Source organism: Camelus bactrianus, chromosome 35, assembly GCF_048773025.1.
Source record: "Camelus bactrianus isolate YW-2024 breed Bactrian camel chromosome 35, ASM4877302v1, whole genome shotgun sequence".
Taxonomy (NCBI): domain Eukaryota; kingdom Metazoa; phylum Chordata; class Mammalia; order Artiodactyla; family Camelidae; genus Camelus; species Camelus bactrianus.
In genome coordinates this window covers 29,908,998-29,929,273 of record NC_133573.1, presented here as the reverse complement: position 1 = coordinate 29,929,273, position 20,276 = coordinate 29,908,998, and the positions used below count along the sequence as shown (strand labels likewise).

The window sequence follows — 20,276 nt, the reverse complement described above, 5'->3', positions numbered from 1 at the left end:
CTCTCAGCCCACAGATGTCGTCATCGCTGAGGTAAGCCCCTGGGTTAGAAATTTGGGCCAAAATTAGTTTATTTTTCAGCTTGTTAATGTAGCTTCAGAATTGTTTATATTTTTTCTAAATGTCTTGCTAAGATACCTATAGATCACTCTCACATCAGCTTTCAAATAGGTCGGCTCTGGTGCTACTGTAACTGCATTTGACATTTTTCCTTTAAACAAAGTCACACGTTACTAACAACTTAAATAAAGTGCACTCTTTGGAGACGAGACTGAAAAACGCACCCTGGCTCACTGTGCGGGCAAGGCTTGCTCTCCAGGCTGAACTTGGTCATGGAGAAGAGCGGGAGGATCTCATCGACATGGAGCAAGACGGGCCTCTGTGGCCGGTGAGCGGCCGTCCCCTCGCTCGGCCGAGGGCCAGCGGCTGGATCCCGGCAGCCGGCTCCGTCCCTCCCACTGTGCCCCGGGCTCTTCCCTCCAACTGCTTGGTGTGTGTGTCCTGAGCCACCTCCCCGCCCCGGGGAGGAGCATCTGGCTGGCATATCTTCAGATGTCTCGCATACACGGATTCTCTCCACCAGCTTCACATGGTATACAATCTTTGGATCTAAACCTTGGCCTGGCTTCTCCTTCACCGCACGGAATTTAGTGTCTACGTGTTCGTGTGGACGAGGGCGGTACTCCGCCCGCAGACTTCTGCCCTCTCCACCCCATGCCAACCACCTGAGTCTCTGCACAAGCTCTTCCTTTACTATCGTTGGTTTTTATGACCCAGACGAGCACCGTGAACTGAACCCCCTGAGATGTCCTCTTTGCACCTGCTCTGGGTCCGGGACGCCCCTTGGCCGGCATCTGTCTGTGCGCTGCTCCCCGTCACTGCAGCCAGCTCGCTGCACCCACGCGGGGTCTCCTCCCCTTCTCCTCCGCATTCTCAAGCTTATGACCAAGTGACAGGCTTCCTTACTCTGCAATTACACCGTTTACAACTGCAGACTTTAGCTCCTCCACTGTCATTCCATCTGCGTGAGCCTAGACGCACTTCTTGGTCCCGTCACGCAGCGGTCGATTTTCCAATTCAGACCTGCTGCCGGAAGCGGTGCTGCCCCTCCTCGCTGTCACTTCCCTCGTGTGTTCCGCGCTTTCTCCTTGCTCCCTCGCCCCCAGCGACCCTGCGCTCCTCTTTCGTGGGAGTCGTGTCTGGGGGTCAGCAACTGAGCGTGAACGCTGGGGTGCGGCCAAGAGTCTGCATCCCCCTGGAAGTAACTCCGGAGGGGACCTTCCTCCGCCTCCCACGGCGCCTCTCCGTCCTCATCCCACCCCACAGCACATGCGTGCGCGCACACACACACTTTCTTTTAGGTCTTGTGCCATTTGTTCTTCCTCTACCCACCTTCAGAGAAGCAAGACCTGGGCAGACCTGGCGTCTGTCAGCGCCTCAGTGGCTCAGCCACCGCCCCGGTGGCAGGAGGCAGACCCTCTACTGGGCTGACTGGCCTGTCTCTCTCCCTGGGGCAGCATCTTTCTTCTCACTCCTCTGCTTGGTTCAATCACTCTTTCAGAAAACGTTAAAATGTTGCATGTGAACAGCAATTTTCAGGGAAACACTGATGCCCTGCTGGGTCTCTCTGCACAGCTTGCGCAGCTCGGTGTCACAGCGCCACAAGCTCAGGCCGGACTCCCTCACGTGTCCGACTACTGAGATGCTTGGTCCCTGCCCGAGAGCCGGAGGCACTGGTGCTGAGGTGATGGTGATGGTGCTTGTCGTGGAGATGTGAGTGATGGTGCTGACAGCGGGGAGGGCTGGCACTAGGCCCTCTGGCCTTGGCCCATTTTACAAAACGACACCCAGGAGCAGGGAAGGCCAGCTGCCCCCACACGTGTGAAAAAGAGGAGCCTCACCCCTAGGATTTCCTGCGGAAGCAGATCCAGTGTTTAGCGCCGTGTGCTGCTGTCCGCGCGCCGCTCCCCGGAACAGCAGCTGTGATCACTGAGAATCGCTCTGCACCTCGTGCGTCTGTGCCGCCAACTCCGCCTCCTCACGTGCTCTCCTGCAGCTCGGGGCGCAGTCCTTGGAGGTAAGGGGGACTTCTTCCCTGACGCAGGCTCTCAGGAGGAACTTCTCTCTGACTTATTCCAGGACTAGGATGTGTCTCCCAAGAAGCAAGTGCTCCCCACAGCCGGTCACTGGGACGTTTTCCTCTTCGGAGCATCTGCAGACGGCTCAGAGCCGCCCAGGCCACGTCCAGGCAAGGGCAGGGTCTTCCGTGCGAGTCTGGGCGCTAAACCACAGCTGCTGCTTTTCCCTGCTTCCTGCCTCAGATTTCAACTGTCGCTCTGTTCTTCTAAAGGCCTCTTTAAACTCTTCCTGCCAAAGACAAAGACTATGTGAATAATAACTGGATAAAACCTAAATTCAGGGACAGAATGAAGACAAAGGGACAGGTGCGGAGACACATGGCCCCGCTTGCAACGTTGCATCCACCTCTCACCGGAACCAGTTGCAATTACACTGTGCCTCAGCCCTCATCCCCCTGACCCCCCCACTCTCTGTCCCTGCACAGGTGACAGTGCTGGCTCTGTGCTCCCAATTTCCGTGTGCGTTCCAGCCTCTGCCCAGCAGACCCCTGTGATCCCTCTGGCAGGAGGGCCTGGAAGGACCGGAGTCGGGCCGCCCTGGCGGGTCTTCCTGAGAGGCCGCGGTGGCTCAGGCACGTCCCACCACAGACTCCCACTCACCCCCTCCTCTGCCTCCCAGCCAGCCCGACTCCCTTCTCTTCGTTGGGCTGAGAGACGACATTCTTCTCCTGGATGTTTCAGAAAGCACGTACGTAAGGTAACACGGACTACGGAGAAATTACTAACAGTTCATTTTAATAAAATGAAAGCTTTTCCTGCCTTGCTCTGGCTTGCTTCCTAAACTCTTGGAAGACCCTGGACACACGAACATAGACTTCTTTTTCTAACATCTCAGGTACGACGCCTGAACGCTACAGTGCCCTGGCTATTTCTGGAATTCAGACGGAGTCTCTGCTGTGACAAGGCCTGAGGGGGACGGACGGGGTCAGACTGGGCTGTGTTGCCACAGGGGTGGGAGTAGCTGGCCCTGCTCCAGAGACAGATGTGAATTAAAAAAAAAAAAAACCTTTCTGTCTGGAAAATTTCAGACATACATAGTAGACAGAATTATAAGCCCCGCATGCTCGTCAGCCTGCGCTGTGAATGACCTGTTCACGGCTGGTTGTTTCCCGTGTGCCCAGCCTGTTGTAAGCACATCCCAGAGGTGCACCTTTGGCCGGGAAGGCAGAGCAAGTCACCCTTGAAATAACCTGTGCTGTGCGTGTGGTGTTCCCAGGGAGCAGGGGTCCAGCTCCCCTAAAACCGCAGTGACCGTCCTGGTGAGGCTGACCACGCCATTCCACAAACACACAGGCCGCTTGGAAGGAAAGAGGCCTGCTTACTATGGAGAATAAACAGGTGAAACGTGGCTCAAAGCACAGTGAAGCTCTTAGAAGCAGGACAGCTTCCAAAGAGGTGGCAGTGATCCACTGCCGGTGTCACCCGAAGGAGGGGCAGCAAGGTGGGCACAACTGCCAAAGGGCGGCCCTCGGACCAAGCGCTTGGCATCCACCCCTCACACCTGCAAGGCCAGACCCATCCACTTACTCCCCCGTCTACACAAAGGGAGAAGCAGGAGCCCAGAAACGGGGCTTCCGCGGAGATCTAAGAAGCTGGGGGGCGGGGGGCGCTGATGAACACGGACACCACTTCTTTCCCAAACTGCTCCTTGTCCGGCCCTCGGGAAGGCTCACTGAGGAACTCACTCCGGGGGGCGCCCTGTATAGTCGGTTAGCCGAGGTCATGGTAACTCCTGGCATGAACAGTGTCATCAGCTGCATAGTTGAGACGCATCCCATCTGCACAACAAACAACCCCAATACCATGCCCTCCAGAGACCTCCGGGTGGGGCCTGCTCAGACCAGGGGGGTGTGTCCTGGAGGACAGGCAGGCTGATTCCACGGCCATGCCGAGGATACCAGGCAGTTTCAGGGACATCTTGGCACTAGTGGACACGTCTCCTGGGTGGGTGCAACACTTCCCTGCTGGCAGCAACGCGGCGGCTGAAGTGGCTAAGGCACTGCTAAGAGGAACAATCCCCAGGCTGGGCTCCCAGGTTCCCTACAAAGTGACAATGGTCCAGCATTTGTGCCTCAAGTGACAAAGGGGATAACCAGTGCCCTGGACATAAAATGGACCCTGCACTCAGCCTGGAGATTCCATTGTGGGGAATGTAGGCAGAGCCAACCAGACCTTGAAACCTGCTTCACCTAAGCTAGGTCAGGACACCCAAGAAAATCGGACTTTGTAAGCTCCGTGCACAGGAGCCCCAGGGGTAAGTTAAGTGTGGTTGAACTCACATGTGTGGAACCCATTCCCCTAGCTTGAGACAAGGGACACCTTAGCCCTTCAAAATGGAACAAGTCAAGTTTGCCACCCAGAAAGGAGAAACCAGGAAAGCCTTCACGGAAAAAAGTGACCAGGTGCTGCCCAGCTCTGGCCCTGCGTCCCTTCCGGCCAGGAGCCCGGGGGCACCTAACAACCTGGAAAACCAGGGCCTGCGAGCCCAGCTCCCTCCTAAGTGGACAGACCCCACTTAGTGACCCTGACCACCTGCTCTGCCCTAAAGTTGCAGGGGTCACTCCAGGGGGGCAGCGCACCCAAAGGAACAGGCCCCCGAGCCCCAACCTCCAGTGACAACTTGGGACAACAGACCACCTGGACCACTCGCACGAGCCTCTCTCTTCCAAAAAACCACCACTGTGTGAGCCGGGCACGCGGGCCCGCAGGCAAAGACCTGGAGGCCTGCGCTCTCAGGGCCCTCCTCTCTTGCTAACACGCGACGCGCATCTTAAACCGTCTGGCGGCCTTTGTCTCCAGGAGGCTGGACAAGCGGTGGTCGCGAACAGTCAGGGCGGAGGCCTGGGGACAAGCAGACAGCCCGAGGGCCCGGGAGCAGTCCTGCTCCTCCCGCAGGGCCACGGCCGGCCGGCCGGCCAGGCTCGCGGGGGGGGGCAGTCCCTCCGCCCGACAGCCAGAGCAGGGCAAGGCAGAGGCGGAGCCCCCGCACAACGCCTGGGGGATAGAAGTAGAGCCCAGGTAATGCGGTAAAGCCCAACCTTTCGTCCTCTGTGCTGGGTAGCTTCACCTGCTCAGGGGCCGCTCCGGGGCTTCAGATCAGGTCCCCGGAGCAAAAGGGACGCACCCACACTTCAAGGTGCCGCGGCAGCGGGGCAGAGGGCGGGGACACTGCCCAGGCCCAGCCCTGCCCTCACGAGAGCCCTGCCCTCGCGGGAGTCCTGCCCTTGCGAGAGCCCCGCCCAGGAGCCCCGCCCCCGACCTGGGGCCCCGCCCCCGCCCTGGAGCAGATCCCTATAAAGCTGCCCGGTCCAGGTGTGGCGGGGACAGTGTGTGCTGTTTGCACCTTTCTGTTCTTCTGTCAGAGAGTAAAGTTTTCCTTTGTTCCTCAAGGAGATGGAGACAAGGAGTTTTGCTGTAAGAATGAGCAGAGAAATTGGCAGCAGCTGTGTCCACCCTGATTAGAAAGAAATGACAACAAAGGGGCATCAGGATGACGTTCACTGTGCTTTCCTCCAGGTCCTCACCGGAAGCCCCACGCAGTGAACCGCAGCCGTCAATCCGCAGCTCCTGTTTGTCAGTCCTAGCGGTCTGAGGCGCTGAGGTCCAAAAGGGTTACTCTACCAACCAGAAGGCAGCCTCCATGTTCCTGGAGTTGCCACCAGGAGCCGCCTTCTCCAGAGTCACAGGCAGAGACTCCAACCTGGCACCACAACCTGCTCTCCAGTGGGGCCCGCCTGCCGGCTGTGAGACCCCAGCCAGGGAGGTGTGGGTGGGACCGCCCACTTGGAAAGCCACATTTCTCTAGGATTCAGGCGGAAAACAATCCCATAGTTTATTTCTGACCCCACTATGTTCTGGGCCCCATCTGCTCAGTGGGGGAGATGCTGTCCTTTCCGGGGGATCTTGGCTTCGGGAAGGGCTGTGCCTCGCTCCCTTGTCCCTCTGCTGAAGCTTCTGGTCTCTGGGGTCCTCCCCGGTCAGACCATGGGCTGACACTACTGGGCCCCTTGTTCAAGTCTAAAAGGTGTTTCCATGTCCGTCTGCCTCAGCTCCGCTCTGACCTCTACTCTTGGGGTGGAGGAAATGAGGCTACTGCTCCCTCCCCTCGCCCACCCTGGGCACCAGAAATTCTGGGGCTCAGGCCAGCCTGAGTAGCCAGGGTCTGGGACAGATGTTTCTGGTACACTGTTGGTGGGGGCTTTGTGTCTCCCTGGGGCTGACCCTCAGGCAGGTTGCCTTGGTCTCTGCCTGACAGGACTCCCCTGCCTGGCTGACAGCCCCGCCCTCCCTCCGCAGGGAGTCCTGAGAGTGGGAACAGGGTGAGGCCCCTTCTCAGGAACCTCCTAGCACTTAAATAGTTTTTCTTTTTCTTTTCCCCTGATTCCTTTCTCCATTTCCTCCCATTAAGGAAAACACATCTAGTCTGGAAGCAGGGGGAGAAAAAAGCTGGCTCTCACAGACAAAAAATGTCCTTCCAAATCTATTGTTTTGTGCCTACACCTTTGCTTTTGAAAGTCAAGAGCTAGGAATGTGCCACTATTGTTTCTCTCCTAGCGGCTCTGTGCCATCAAGACTTGAGACAAAAACCCAGGGCTGTGCGACCTGAGGGAAAGGCAGGAACAGAGAGAATCCACCAAAATGTTAGCCCAGCACAATGCTTCTGTGACCCTCAGGGTTTCGGACGCACGACTTCGGGAAAACCATGCAAAAGGCACGAGTGTCCCCGGTGTCTCCCAGCAGGGCAGGGCCCCAGGCGAGGTTCCATGGGAACGCCACGGGGAAGCCGATTCCAGCTCGGGCCCAGGCCCAGGGGAGACGGACTCACGCGGAACAGCAGGAGGCGGGCTCTCACCAGGCATGGCATCTGCTGGTGCCTTGATCCTGGCCCTCGGACTCTGGAACTTGAGAAATCAAAGCCTGCTGTTTGTACCCCCACTGCCCCTCCACGGTGCCTGTCAACGCCACCCCTGGGGACTAAGGCAGCGGCCCTGCTGGCGCGCGCTCTGACACGGGCCAGCTCCCACCATCATCTCAGCTTCGCTTCTCACGCCCTCTCCCACCTCCAGGACCTCACAGGGCAGAGGCAGCGCCTTCACCGCCTCTCAAGACGATGGAAGACCACCTTCAGGAAGCAATCCATTAATGCCACGCATTTGGGTGCTTTTCCCAGGACGACCGTGGGTGAAGCCCAGCCCCGCACTCTCAGTGGCGAAGGGCTCCGCGTCAGCAACGCTGGTCGGTGTGCGGGGCGTGAGACGGACGGGGATGCTCCGGCTCAGCCTCAGGCGGGCTGCAGGAGGGGCCCTGGGCAGCACGCCCGGCCCGGCCCGCGCCTGGCGACATTCTGACCCCTGACGCCCTCGGCTCCTGCAGCCAAGGGGGCCTCCCCGCTGTCACCTTCTCCCTTTTCTGCCCTGAACCGCCCGCAGGTTCCAGGGCTGTGCTGAGGAGCGCCACTTTCTTGCTGCTGCAGCAGAGCTGAGGTCCCTGCCAGGCGTGAAGGCGCCGTGTGCCGTCAGCAACATTGAACTAAATTTCAGTAACTTCTGTTCTTCCGCCGTGTGACAGAAACGCACTGCAAATCTTTCTGTTCCGGTGTTTTGCAATTCATACATTCTGCAGCAATAACAATTCTTCACAAAGGCGAAAGGGGTTTCTATTTCTCTATCACAATTTTAGCACTTTGCTTGGAAGGACGTTAATAGCCATGAAGGTACAACAACCTGGGGTGAAATCCTCCTGCAGGGAGCGTGTAAGCCTCTGTCACCAGTGGGGGAGGAGGGGCTCTCTTATTCTGTCCCCCCAAAACAGCCCTGTCTGGGGGTGGGGTGCAGCCACTGCCACCGGGGCTGAGCCACCCTGGGGCGTGACATTTATGGAGGCACCAAACAAAAGAAAAAAACAAACAAAAAAGCCCAAACAACTCTCAGAAATGGAGACAAATACTGTCCCCATGCAACATGTTCAAATATGAACATTCATGCAAAAGATCATGATGAACAAAATATCAGAATTTGACATAAAGACAGTTTTGTAATGAGCCATATTGGAGCCTGGGGCAAAAAAAAAATCAGGAATAGTAATCCTGTCTGTATTTAAATTTTTTTTTGTCATGGGTTTTGCATTAATTCTGATTTTTCACATACAGCATTAAAATGGCATTTATCTAGATGACTGAGATTTCGTGCCAGGCACGTCCCTCACTCACCTCACCCGCCTCTCGACGGCCCCGCTGCCACCTCTGTGGGCACCCTGCTGCCCCAAGAGCCCTCCTCCATCTGCAGGTCTTCGTGGGGCGGTGGCTCAAGGTGGGGCAGCAGCAGGGCTCCTGAGTGGACGGCGCTGGGGGCCGGGGGCCGGAAAGTCAGCACAGAAATGGCTGCTGCTTCCTTCCTTCCTGCGTTTGCTCATTTGTCCACTTGTCCGTCCGTCCGTCCACTCGTCTGTTTATTAGGTCAGCCGTCACTCAGCTGTCTGGTGCCCGCTCACGCACCCATCCATCCGGTGTTGGCTCCCCGTCGCCGCGTTCTTCACGCGTTCGCTTGTTCCCTCACTCGCTCCTTTACTCTTTCATCCACTCGCTCATTCATCCATATTCACTTGTTCGCTGGCTCAACAGCTGCTTCCTGGCACGAGGCCAGGACCTGGGTCCAGGACGGGACAGGAGGTGCGTCCCAGTCCGGGGGCAGGGGGCCCTTCCCTCTCCGGCAGCCCTCCCCATGTGCCAGCAGCCCCGCCGCCTCCCGCAGCCGCGGCACAGCTGCAGCCCTGCCAGTGAAGGCAGGTGCCCCTCCTGCGTGGAGGCCTCGGGGCACAAGCAGGAGAGACCACAGAGTCTGCCCTGCACGGCCAGGGGGAGGCGGGAGGACTCCCGAGCAGGACAAGGTGGCTGGGGGCACCGAGGTCAGCGTTCAAAGGGCGCTGGCTGGAGTTGGGGGATGGAGGGAAGATGCTGGTGAATCGCTCCCCCCCAACACTGTACTGTCCTCTGCCGGCCGGGCAGCCCTCGGGTGCTGTCATCGTGGGGACAGAGACTCCAGGCTGGACCGTGAGAGTAAACTTGGGGGAAGGGGTGAGTGTCGAGTTCAGGCGTGGGCCACCCAGGAGTCGGGACTTTAAAAGGGGCCAGAAAGGAGGCTCTTTCCTCCTGAGAACTCATGTTCTCTGATGCCAGGGGCAGAGCCGAGGCAGCCCACGGCCCGTGCGGGGCGGTGGCTTGTAGCCGGCCACCCCTTTCAGAGTGACGCCACCAGGCTGGGCTGCGCCGCCGCAGGCAGGTGTTCTGCTCCCGATGAAGACCCTGTTGATGTTTCCAAGCTTATACCACGTGTGGTTGACGGTGAGCACGTGGAACCTGTGTTCTCTCCACACTTTTTCACAACAGAACAGCTTTCCAAGGGCAGGCTCCAGGAGGGAGCTGCGGCTGGGTGCGGAACGGAGTGACATGACACCCACGTATGTCTGCTCTAACCCAGTGGGAGAAGAGTCTCGTCTACACCGGTGCTGGCGAGTCTGCTGGCGGGGGGCGCAGGCAACGCTCCTGCTTCTTGGAACTGTCTCGATGGTCACCAGCCCCCTGGCCACCGCAAGCAGAAGGAGTGTTCAGTCCACGACATCAGGAGGGGGTTGGGTCAGCCAGGTACAGACCACTCCCAGGATCCAGGGCTGCCGTCCCCACACACCTGCCAGCCGTGTGGATGCAACCCTGTGTCAATTGTCACTGTGGCGCCATTCACAGGAGGCTGAGGTAGAGCAGGGCAGGTGGAGAGCTTGGCTCAGGCTGAGACTCCCGGGCAGAGGGAAAGGGGCAGGGGTGCCCCATCCCACTCTGTGACCACCTGCACTGCTGGAAATCAGGGGGCCTAGGGGATGGAGGGGAGGCTTCCAGGTCATTTTGCTCGGTGACCTGAGGATGCCCTGCCGTTGAACCATGAACAAGTCAAGGTTCACCCAGACACAGGTGCTTATGGGAGGCCCAACCTTTCAGAGACCTGGGGGTTCGTTTTCCCTCTGACATGCACATTTGCATCCAGGTATTAACCAGCCACCACTAAACGATGTTCAGGCCCCAGTGCCCAAGGTAACGGTGAGGACCGGGGACGCACACCCACTCCCTGACCTGGGCATCCACACATACCGGTGCGAAGCTTCCCCGAGAGCCCAGGAGGTGTCGCCAGTGTCCTCAGAATGGAAGCCACGGCCTCTGGGGACACGACCAGAGTGAAGGGAGCCGTCCTTCCCGGCAGCGATGCGATGACTGTCGGTGGGGGGCGTAGAATTACTCCAGCATTTAGTGAGACCCCGGCTCTGAAGTGCAGGAAGTGCCCTTTCCAAGCTCATCCGGGCGGGTGTGTCCTCTGTGTGCGCGGCCTCGCTCACGACTGCGCCCAGTCAGAGGCGAGCAGCCTCACCCCCAACAGCCCGTCCCCACAGACCCCCGAGGGCGGCCTGGGAGGGTTCCAAATTTCGTTTGGTGTTGGGGGGGGGGGCCTGGCCGCGCACAGGCACCTCGGGGGTGTGGTCAGGAGGCTGTGGGCTCTCTCCAGTCTCCCTGCTTCCTCTCAGAAAACCCAGGAAGCAGAGGCTCCCAGCAAGTCTGTATTTAACCAAGTTCAAGTCCAAGTCAGCATGAGTTTCCGACCTCAACCAGACGGAGTGGAGAGGAGCTGCAGCAGAAGCAGGTTCGGAAGACGCTCCTGCCCAGGACAGGTCCGGCGCTACAACTGAGGGACAGCACGGGGCCTCGCCCCCAAACAGGATGCTTTCTGAACACGCAGGAGGAAGCGAGGTGGGTCTGGAGGGACGCGGGGGGCTTCCCTCCAGGCAAGCCCACCAGGGCCCGGCCTCTCTGGGCCGTGGTTCCCGAGCTTTGCCTCGAGGGGTGATCGCCCGCCTCCCGGCCTGGGCTTTGCCTGGTCCCCTCCTTCTCGTGCAGATGCCACGAGGACTCAGGCGGGTCCTGGACCCGCTCTCCAGCCGGAGACGCCTGACCCTGGGTTTGGGGAGCTGCTCCCTAAGGCCACAGACACCCCTGGGCCACCGCCTTAAGACCAATTACAAACACCTGCGGGCTACTTTGTGCGAAACCACGGCCGCTCTGCATGGGTCACAGTTTTTCCCGCGGTTTTATTCTGCAGTTTGGCACTTGCCACAGGGGGCTCACACTTCCAGAAATCCGGCCCAGAATCATAAAGGAGGGATTATTTTGTGTTTAGTGGAGCACTGAACTGGCGATGCACGGCTGTGGTGCTGGTGGGGCCGACTCCCCGTTGCCATGGCAGCGGAGCGTGCCCGGCCAGGCGGCCCCTCCTTTCCGTGGAGACCCCACGGGCCGTGCGCCGAGGGAAAGCAGGCTTGTCAGGGCTCCCGGCGAACGCCCTGGGCTCGGTCAGCTTGCCGCGCGGTCGTGGAGCAGCATGTTGACCCAGAACAGACGACCAGCGCGCTGCAAGTGACGTGCACGCCCGGGACGCGCACGCGGCCTCCTCCCGCTCAGCACCTGCAGGCTCCGGGCTCCGCACGCTCACCGCCACCTCCAGCGGGGGGCAGCGGGGACACGGCCACACGTGCTCACTCACACGCACGCACACTCACACGCAGACTGGGGAGAGGGAGAGTCGCAGGGACCAGCCCTGCCCTACGAGCCGCGTCTGGCTGAGAGGAGGACATCGGGAAAGACAGGTGTCCTGTCTCAGGGACGGGAGGCACCGAGGGGCCCCTGCTCCCCGCTCCTCCTCGAGGGGCGCCTCAGGGCCCCCCACTGCACTACGGACTTAACAAGGCCTTTCAGACACCTCTTACGGACAGCACTCACAGGCTAACGGTCTCTCCGTTTTCTCTGTTTAACTAGGTTTTATATCCCACGTCCCTGTCACTACTTGCCTCAACTGTCCGTCAACAGGGCCCTCTTGACGCCGGGGCCGGGCGGCTCCCTGCGGTGAGGACGGTGAGGACGCTTCGCCTGCTCTCCAGTCGCCTCACTAGTCATTACGGCAGTCTCACCCTTCCTGCAGGGCGCAGGTTCACTGTTTATTTTAGCAAATTTTCTTAACAGCCTCCGTCTGCTGTCAAGTCAATAACATGTTCCTCGACTTCCCTGACACACGAAATCTTTTCCTGCAAGAGCCCCGAGGAGGGGCCGGTGCCTCAGCACAGAAAGGGGCAGCACGTGTCCCCTAACCTCTTAGTCTCGGTGTCAGGATGCCCAGAACGAGGTCATTCCAACCCCGCCGGCCACAGGCATCCACGTTGGCTGACCTCGTGCTTAACATCCTTTCAAGAAGAAGGACTCCCGCCGCAGAAGTACCGGGCTCTGCAGCGCTGCCCCCAGAAGGAGCAAGAGGAGGCCAGCTCCCGGGGCCCCGGCCCTGGCGGGCGCTGGTCTGCCCGACTCCACACTGGTGAGCCTGTCCTCGAGCCCAACAGCACGCCTTTAGGAAGCACTGTGTGCGGCACAAATTGCTTCTAAACAGCAGCATCTGGGTGACAGAATGAGGACCGTCCTCCCGCGGGGAGCAGACGAGGGCTGGGACGCCGCGGCGAGCGCTGGCGCAGGAGCACCCACCAGTCACTGCGTGGCCAACCCGGGGCTCCAGGCCACGCGGACTCAAGTCCACCGCCACCCTCATCGTGAGGTTACGGGGCTGCACCAGGCCGGCAGGTGGCAGGGTCCCCTGGTAGCTACCTGAGCTGAGAAGTGGGAAGAAAACCACAGCCTGGGCGACAGCTCAGAGGGCCCCACGGTCAAACGCGAGGTCACCAGGCCGCACAGAGGCCCGGGAGGGTGACAGGCTCTTGTGGTGTCGAGGCAGACCCGGGGGCTTCGTCACCTCCCGAGGGCCCGACTTGCTGCCAGACAGGATGAGTCCGACGTGCACAGTGACTGCATGTGACCTGCGGTGAGGACGGAGCCCGGGTGGCGCGGGCCGGGCCGTGACAGGCCCTTGCAGCTCCCGGGCGATGGGCGCTCCTTCCAGCTGACGCAGTCACTGCGCCAGCCTTGGTGGGCACCCCGCTGTCCTGGGCTCCCAGAGGCCGTGATCTGTGCTCAAGTTTTGACTCTGACGTTCGTTCACCGGTAAAAGCCACCACTCCCCAGGAAGCCAGATTCCCCTGACCGTCCATTTCTGTTGTGTTGCAGACGCTGGCCTGACATCAGAGGAAGAGACAGAAGAGAGGTTTCGTGAGAGAGCTGAGGAAATGCAGCCTCTGGCTTTTTTTAAAAAAAAATAATTTCAATTCATTTTACAGAACACGTGCCGGGCCCCTGTTCTGTGGAGGCACTGCTGCGGGGGCAGAGAGATGAACAGACTGTCTGTCCCTCCTTCTCTGCAGGAGGGTTTGCACCTGGTGGGCGGCAGGGTCGGTGTGAGTTGGGGTCCCCAGAACAGGACCGACGAGACAGAGGGAGCCCCCACAGGAGCTGACCCGCACAGCCCCAGAGGCCAAGCCGGCCCTCGACTGCCATCTGCGAGCCGGAGGCCCAGGAAGGCCGGCGTGCGGCTCGGCCTGAGTCCAAAGGCCTGCAAACCATCAGCTTCCTTCCCTCCTTCATTTTCTAGTTTTTTTTTTTTTTTTTTTTTTTTGATGAAACTACTTATGATCTAAAATAAGTATTTTTTAATAGCAAATACACAGCTAATGTTAGTACCCACCCCATGAGCACCGTCCCGGTGAGGACTGGGGCAGGCGTGCGCCGACTCAGTCTGTGTAAGATGAGGGGACAACAGACGGGGAGAAGAAAGTCGGGTCCAGGGTGGGGTGACGCTTGGATCCGTTTCCTCCGGGACGCTTCCTGGGTCTGAGCTGCTGCGTCGGCAGGCGGGGGCTGCGGACGAATGACCTGTTTGTTCTGTACTGGTTTCCCTTTATTTGGTTGAACCGATTTTTTCAGCATGTTCATTCCAGTGATGCGCTGCCAATCTATTCTTACTATAAGAAGAACCCTTTCAGGACAGATTTGCTGGACACAAGCCTGTGATTAGAGCAGCTTGCGGACTCCTTCTCCGCGGTTCCTGCTTTGCTCCTGTGAGTGAGCAGCGATCTGGAGGAGAGAGGAGGAAACTGTGACTCAGCCCATCTCTCGGGCAGTCTGTGCTCTGTGATCGGCTGGGGCGTCTGGCTGTTTTCACAGAAACCGAGGAGAACCCTGGAGAAAGCGAGAGGGTGGGTGTGGAACCCCGACCCCAGTTGTGGTTTTAGATTATTGTACCTGGACAGTGGCTTGCAGGAAAAGCAGTTTCAGCTTCCCAAAGATTCAGTGTTTATTTCAAAAATTAAGGTCCATTGGGAGGGAGAAACATTTTCTTAGACAATTTTTTAATTCAATTTGGCTTCTCATCTTTGCGCATGAGGCCCCAGAGTGAAATACTTTACCAAAAAAGGGCAAAATCAACTTTGCAGCTGAAGCTGCACGACTGGTAAAGGACAGTCTCCTGGTGGTTAATGAGAAGATGGTGATGTCAGTCAGCACTTATCTGAGTGATTCAGCGCAGGCTCCCTGAAACAGTAAAGCTGGCTGAATTGTGTCAAGTTGCTACGTTTGGCCTAAAACCTCTCAGAAACACACGTATTTGGTACGGTGAGGTCCGGCCTGGCAGATTTGTTGTTCGTGACTTGTAGTCATGTGGAAAACAGACTGTCTTGTGGTGTACGAGAATCAAGTAATTTTAGGATTAAGCCCCAAGCGATATGAATTATGAAAACAGAGGCGGCCCCTGGAGGCTTGGACATTTGCTTGGAAAGCCCGTGAGGCCACGTGCACTTACTGGCTAGAGCTATTGTCTAAAATGACAGAACGATGCTTAATTATTAGTCACACGCTTCCCAGAGACATTTAGTTAAAAGTGCAAGCGAGCGAGCTCTCTGGTGGTGTTTTCAGTTAACCTTCTCCAGGAGCCTGTCCGTATCAGGTACAACCATCCGGACGTGTGTGCAGATCAGCGGCAACTGGGTGACTGGCCGAGATTCTGAAATAACTAAAGTGGCTGGTTTAGCATCGCAAAACTAAAGGCATTCTGGCAGCAAATGTCTGACTACAGGAGTCTACGGGCTCATCGATTCGAGGCTAGGAACCTTGTGGATACAGTAACTTAATGTCACTTTTTATGTTCCACATACTGGTGTGTGAGCTGTGCGTCCATAGTTGGAACAGAATACTTGGTTCTCACGTTGAGGCAAAGGGCAGATCCTGCCCTGCGGCCTGGACACCTCGTGGTCATTTTACCACCTTTGCTGGGAGCCTGTGTGCCACCGAGGTGCTAAGCTTCTCAGGAAGGCTTAGGGTCTTGCTCATTTTCTGCTCAACGCCGGGTAAGGGCTGAAACCTCAAGCATCTGGTGCTGGGCAGCAGCCAGGGGAGGGAAGCGTCAGCAGACTCTGAGCCGTCGGCAGCGGTCCCTAAGCCTTTCTGCCTGTTTGATCCTCACCAAAACCCCACGAGAAGGGCAGGTGCACGTCCTCATCTTAGTTGGGGACTGATGCTCGGAGGTTTCACGTCTTCGCCAAAAGCACAGAGCTGGTGGCGAGGGTAAGTCCTGGCCTGTGCACTGTCCAGGCGGATGGGGCAGCCACCCAGCCAGAGGGCAGAGCCGCAGCGCGACAGCTGTTGCCACTGAGCTCTGCTGGTCCTGGAGCAGTGGCCGCACTTCTGACTGGGGGCGTGCACAAAGGAGAGGAGAGCACCTTCCCCACATTTCTCCCCCCAGCCAACCGCATCCTCCTTCCTCTAAGCTTCCGAAGCATCGCCACCACCATCTCCCTTGTCTCACCGTGCGGCGACGGTCCCCAGCCTTCTCTCCCCTCCCTCCAGACCATCTCAGGGCTGGCCGAGCTCCCCCATGCCGGTCAGCCAGCCCTGCGGCCCTGGATTCCAAGCCTCAAACCACGACAGGCGTGGAGACTCTTCAGCATGGATGGCGACGCCGTTTGGAAGGTTTGGAAGCAATTAGCTGCTTCCCAATGCTGCTAAATCTGATGCGGGAGCGGCTGGCGGGGGGCAGGACGGACCTGTCTGTTGCCGCTGGAAACGTGACCATCCGAGAGAAGACGCCACCACTCCAGCCATTCCTGCAGCTCAGGCACACCAACCTTTCCCTCCCTTCTTCTGCCGATTTTGATGAAATTCAGTCTCAGTCCAGTGGCCACTGGCACCTGCCGTTCAAACCCCACTTCCCAGAGCCTCGAAGTCGAGCACCTGCTCAGACAGCGACACACACACTGGCTACCCCAGGAGCCGCCCTCCCCAGTGGCGCTCGGGCTGTGCGTCTGGCCGGACAGAAGCTGCCGCCAACACTGCCTGGTTTGCTGACTGTGTTTTTGTTTTTCTTTGTCAGGCTTGGGAAGTTGAGGACATTTTTAACATAATGGTTTAAATTCTTGCTTTGTTCAACGTCTACGTTTTCATAAAGTCTGAAATTGTATTTTTCAAGGATATCTATCAAAGCGTACCAAATGTGTCAGTTTGGATCCCTAAACACGAGGCCTCCCGAGTGTACAAATTAAATGGATCTTAATGCACGACCAGAGTTTAAATCCTATATTTCTTCTAAATAATGAAAAATTCTTTGTCAATCCATATTTTCCGCTTTGTAAAATACCCGTGTGCCACGTATTCAAAGGGAAACATAAGCACAATAGACGGTAAAGTGCAGAACCCCAGGGGTAAGTGACAGAAATGTGAGCGGTCACCCCGCCCCCCCCCCCCGCATGCCCCCCCCCCACGCCCGCCCCCCGCGCCGCTCCCTTCCTGCCGGGCAGCTCAGCTTCCCCGGCCGGGGGCGCTTTGAGGGTGCTCACCGCTACAATATAGCTGTCTGCAAAGTCAGAACACGAGCTTGATAGAAAAGGCACGTTTTTTCTTTGTCCTTTCCAAGCGTTCAGTTCTGTTTAAGCTAAACAAATTTAGACACTTTACATCTGCAAATATTACTGTTGGCATTCAGTCTCTCAAAAACAGTTTTCTGTTGCATTTCTGTTGCACAGTCGCACCCATGCGGGAATCTCAGCTGACGGATCAGGAGAGACTTAACCAGAAGGCACACATGACAGAAGGAAGAGTCCCCGGGCCCAAGGATGTTCACAGCCCTTCAGTAACGTCGGCGTGTCCAGCAAGGCAGAGCAAGGCAGCGCGCCCGCAGGGGCCTGGTGGGCTTTCTGACACACACACACCTTCAGACGTCAATGACGACTTGGTGAAATGTATCCACCGTGTTTTCTTTCTTAAAAAGTTATTTTAAAGAGAGTCGTTGGTCTGTTTTCTGCATCAGCTTATAATTTGGGATAATAGTTTAACACCGGGATTAATCTGATATTGAGGATTTGCAGCTTCTTCTGTGAATGGCTGCTGACATCCTTCCTTGGGACTACCCGCCGTCACGCAGGGGGCAGGGCTGTAGGTCAGCGCTCAGCTGACATGCCTGTCTGTCTGTCTGTCTAACTAACAATCTGTTCTCTATTGATCATTATTTAATCATCCATCCCCACCCACCCATCACCCACGTGTCTGTCGTGTGTCTGTCTGTCCTCTGTCTGTCTCTATCGCCTGTTACGGCTCCACCATCTATTCACCACCAAGTAGCTCGCATCCATTGTCTCCCTCTTCCGTCTCCTCTGCCACCTCTGTGTGTACCTATCATCACTTGATCTGTCACATCCCTGTTTATCAGAGGATTTGGTTCCTTTGTCTCTTCACCTGCAATGAGGAAACAGAAGCCGAAGGAGAACCAGCAGGGGCATGCTGACGGCTGGGCAGCGCAATGAGAGTCAAGGTCCCCGCACTCAATCACCACTTTTCATCAAGTCTAATAAAATAATATGAGTGCTTATGTTTTTCTGACAGAAAAAAACAGAAATTTGGTTTTCAGTAAGCTCCATGCAGATAATGAAGTACAGAAATCCTCTTTCCATGTTAAAGAGATGGTTTGGAGTGGGGAAGCAATGGCCAACTCTTGGCTGTTCACATGAGAAAAAAAAAAGTTTTTAAAGATAAAAGCACAGTATCCTTTATTTGTTCCAAGCACATACTTTGTCACCATTCAGCCTGCCTGCTCACTGCTGGTCACACAGCATAGTCTCTCTTGCCTTTTTTTTTTTTATCTTGAGCTGCTTGTACTATTTTTCAAAGGGGTCAAAAGTTATTTAGCAGTTTTATTCTTTAGGGGAAAGTTTCACTCTATTCTCTTCTCACTGAGTTTTTACAATGATCTTGAACGTCTCGTGTTGCCCACGGCCTGACAGGGGGGAGCCAGCAGAGGCGCGTGCCTCCCTCCGTGAGAACGGGGGTGCTCCATGGACGAACCGCAGGGCACCAACATCCGCACACAAAGTCTGGCCCGGAAGGCGGGACCCAGTGCCCCTATTTCTGAGCAGCTTCCTGTGGCCTCGGATCTGGAGCCACGGCACCTGACAACTGCCTCCTCTGTCTGCGCAGGTGGACATTGTGGCCACAATGCCCTTGCAAGTGCAGCCTGGGCGAGCCAGGCAGGAAGGTGGTGCCGAGGTGCTGGTGGACGCTGCCTCCTCCACTTTCTCAGAATCAGCCATTCTCCCCTCGGAGGGGAGGCCTGGTCCACTGCCAGGGTCTGCGCCTCCCGCCCTCAGCACCCTGGGAGACCTCCCCCCACCCCAGTCCTGCCTCCCACCTCACGTCCTCACCAGCACGTGCTTCTGAGGAGCAAATCCACGCCCTGCAACCTGGAATGCCTCCCCTCGGTGGGTGACTGTATTTCCCAACATTTTGTAATGTTTCCAAAAATTCCAGTTTCTAACGGGGCCCCTCAGGGAGGGTGGTTTCCTCCAGGCCCAGCAGTGGCAGGATAGCTCCGGCTGAGGGTCCAGCACACGCACGGCCCCCGTGTCCTCTCCACACGCCACCTTAGCACAACTGACACCATCATGTTTTTGAAATATCCCAATGGCCTGATTTTTGTTTTGCTCTCACTGGAAACACTTGCAGTCGATACTATTTTTAGCAAACGTTACTTCTATTTTTAAAGCTGCGCTGATGCTCTCCAGTGGAAGTTTACATGCATGAGGAGCGCCCCCACGCCCCCTTCCGCATCCTTCGCTCGGTGTGGCCTGCTTGTAAGGCGGCTTCCCCGTCTATCTCTCATCTTCGTCCAGCTCCCCACCCAGACCTAACAGCAGAGCAGGGGCCTCCTCGGAGACTGGCAGAGAATAAACTCCTCAGAGAGGCGAAACCATGATTTCAAAGTGCCTTTTCTTTTTTAAACAAAGGATAAACTCACAGTGCACATTCGAAAGGTTAAACCCTACAGAGCCAGGCCAATATTTGCTTAACTTCACTAAGTGAAAGATGATTTTGCCGAGGGACCGGGGAGAGACCTTTTATTTGATCTGATTTTACACAAACATTTTTGCACTCAGAGGGGGAGGAAGGTTCCAGAGCCTCATCAGAACCATCACGAGATGTCTGCTCCAAGTGTCACGTCTCAGGTGCTGACTTAGGGCCACCAGGATAACCCAGGCTTATTTCATATCAGACACACACAGCCGGGGGCAGGTACCTGGGGGCGGCGTAGGTAGCGGTTCTGACTGTTCAAATGAACATCTGCAAACAGGGAAGATGGCGCTCGGGGCTCTCTGCGGTGGGGGGCTGTTTAAGAGATTCTTCACAATTAACCTGAAGAGAAAAGCTGTCTGTCTTGCGCGTCCTGCCTTTGGCGTGAGCTGGATTCAAAGCCACACAAAAAGTTGTCGCGCTCCGAGAGGCTGGTCTTCAGCAAGGGGCTGAGCCTTACGTGTTTTAAGGGCCGAGATGAAAAGGACATCTTTTCGGATGAACCAGACTCTGCTGATCAGAAGGATCAGCTGGCCCACATGTTCGCTGCCCTGTCACCTTCTGTAAGTCGAAGAAAGAGAAAAATCACGTCACGTTTCAGGCTGATCTCAGAAACCACACCGAATGTGTGTCCCCAGGTTGCTTCTTCCCAGAATAAACTTCTGCTCTACATTTAATCTAAACGTCAACGAGATTTATACTAGGAATGATGACCCAAGACCCGGGACAGTCTGCAAACACGAGAGGCATGTTTGATTGGGCTCACTGCCCTCTGCGGACGGCTACAAGACAGAGAAATGAGCTCACAGTTCACAGAGAACTTAGCAAGAAAAAGGAAATA

The 20,276-nt window shown here is 56.8% G+C and overlaps 1 long non-coding RNA gene across 1 annotated transcript; it reads left to right on the top strand.

Annotated features, from left to right (window-relative positions):
- Positions 1-10,016: 10,016 nt before the first annotated feature.
- Positions 10,017-17,377, top strand: LOC141576007 (uncharacterized). Its single transcript, XR_012504171.1, has 2 exons — positions 10,017-10,924; positions 17,119-17,377. It is a non-coding gene; the product is annotated as an uncharacterized LOC141576007 (long non-coding RNA).
- The last annotated feature ends 2,899 nt before the right edge of the window (positions 17,378-20,276 follow it).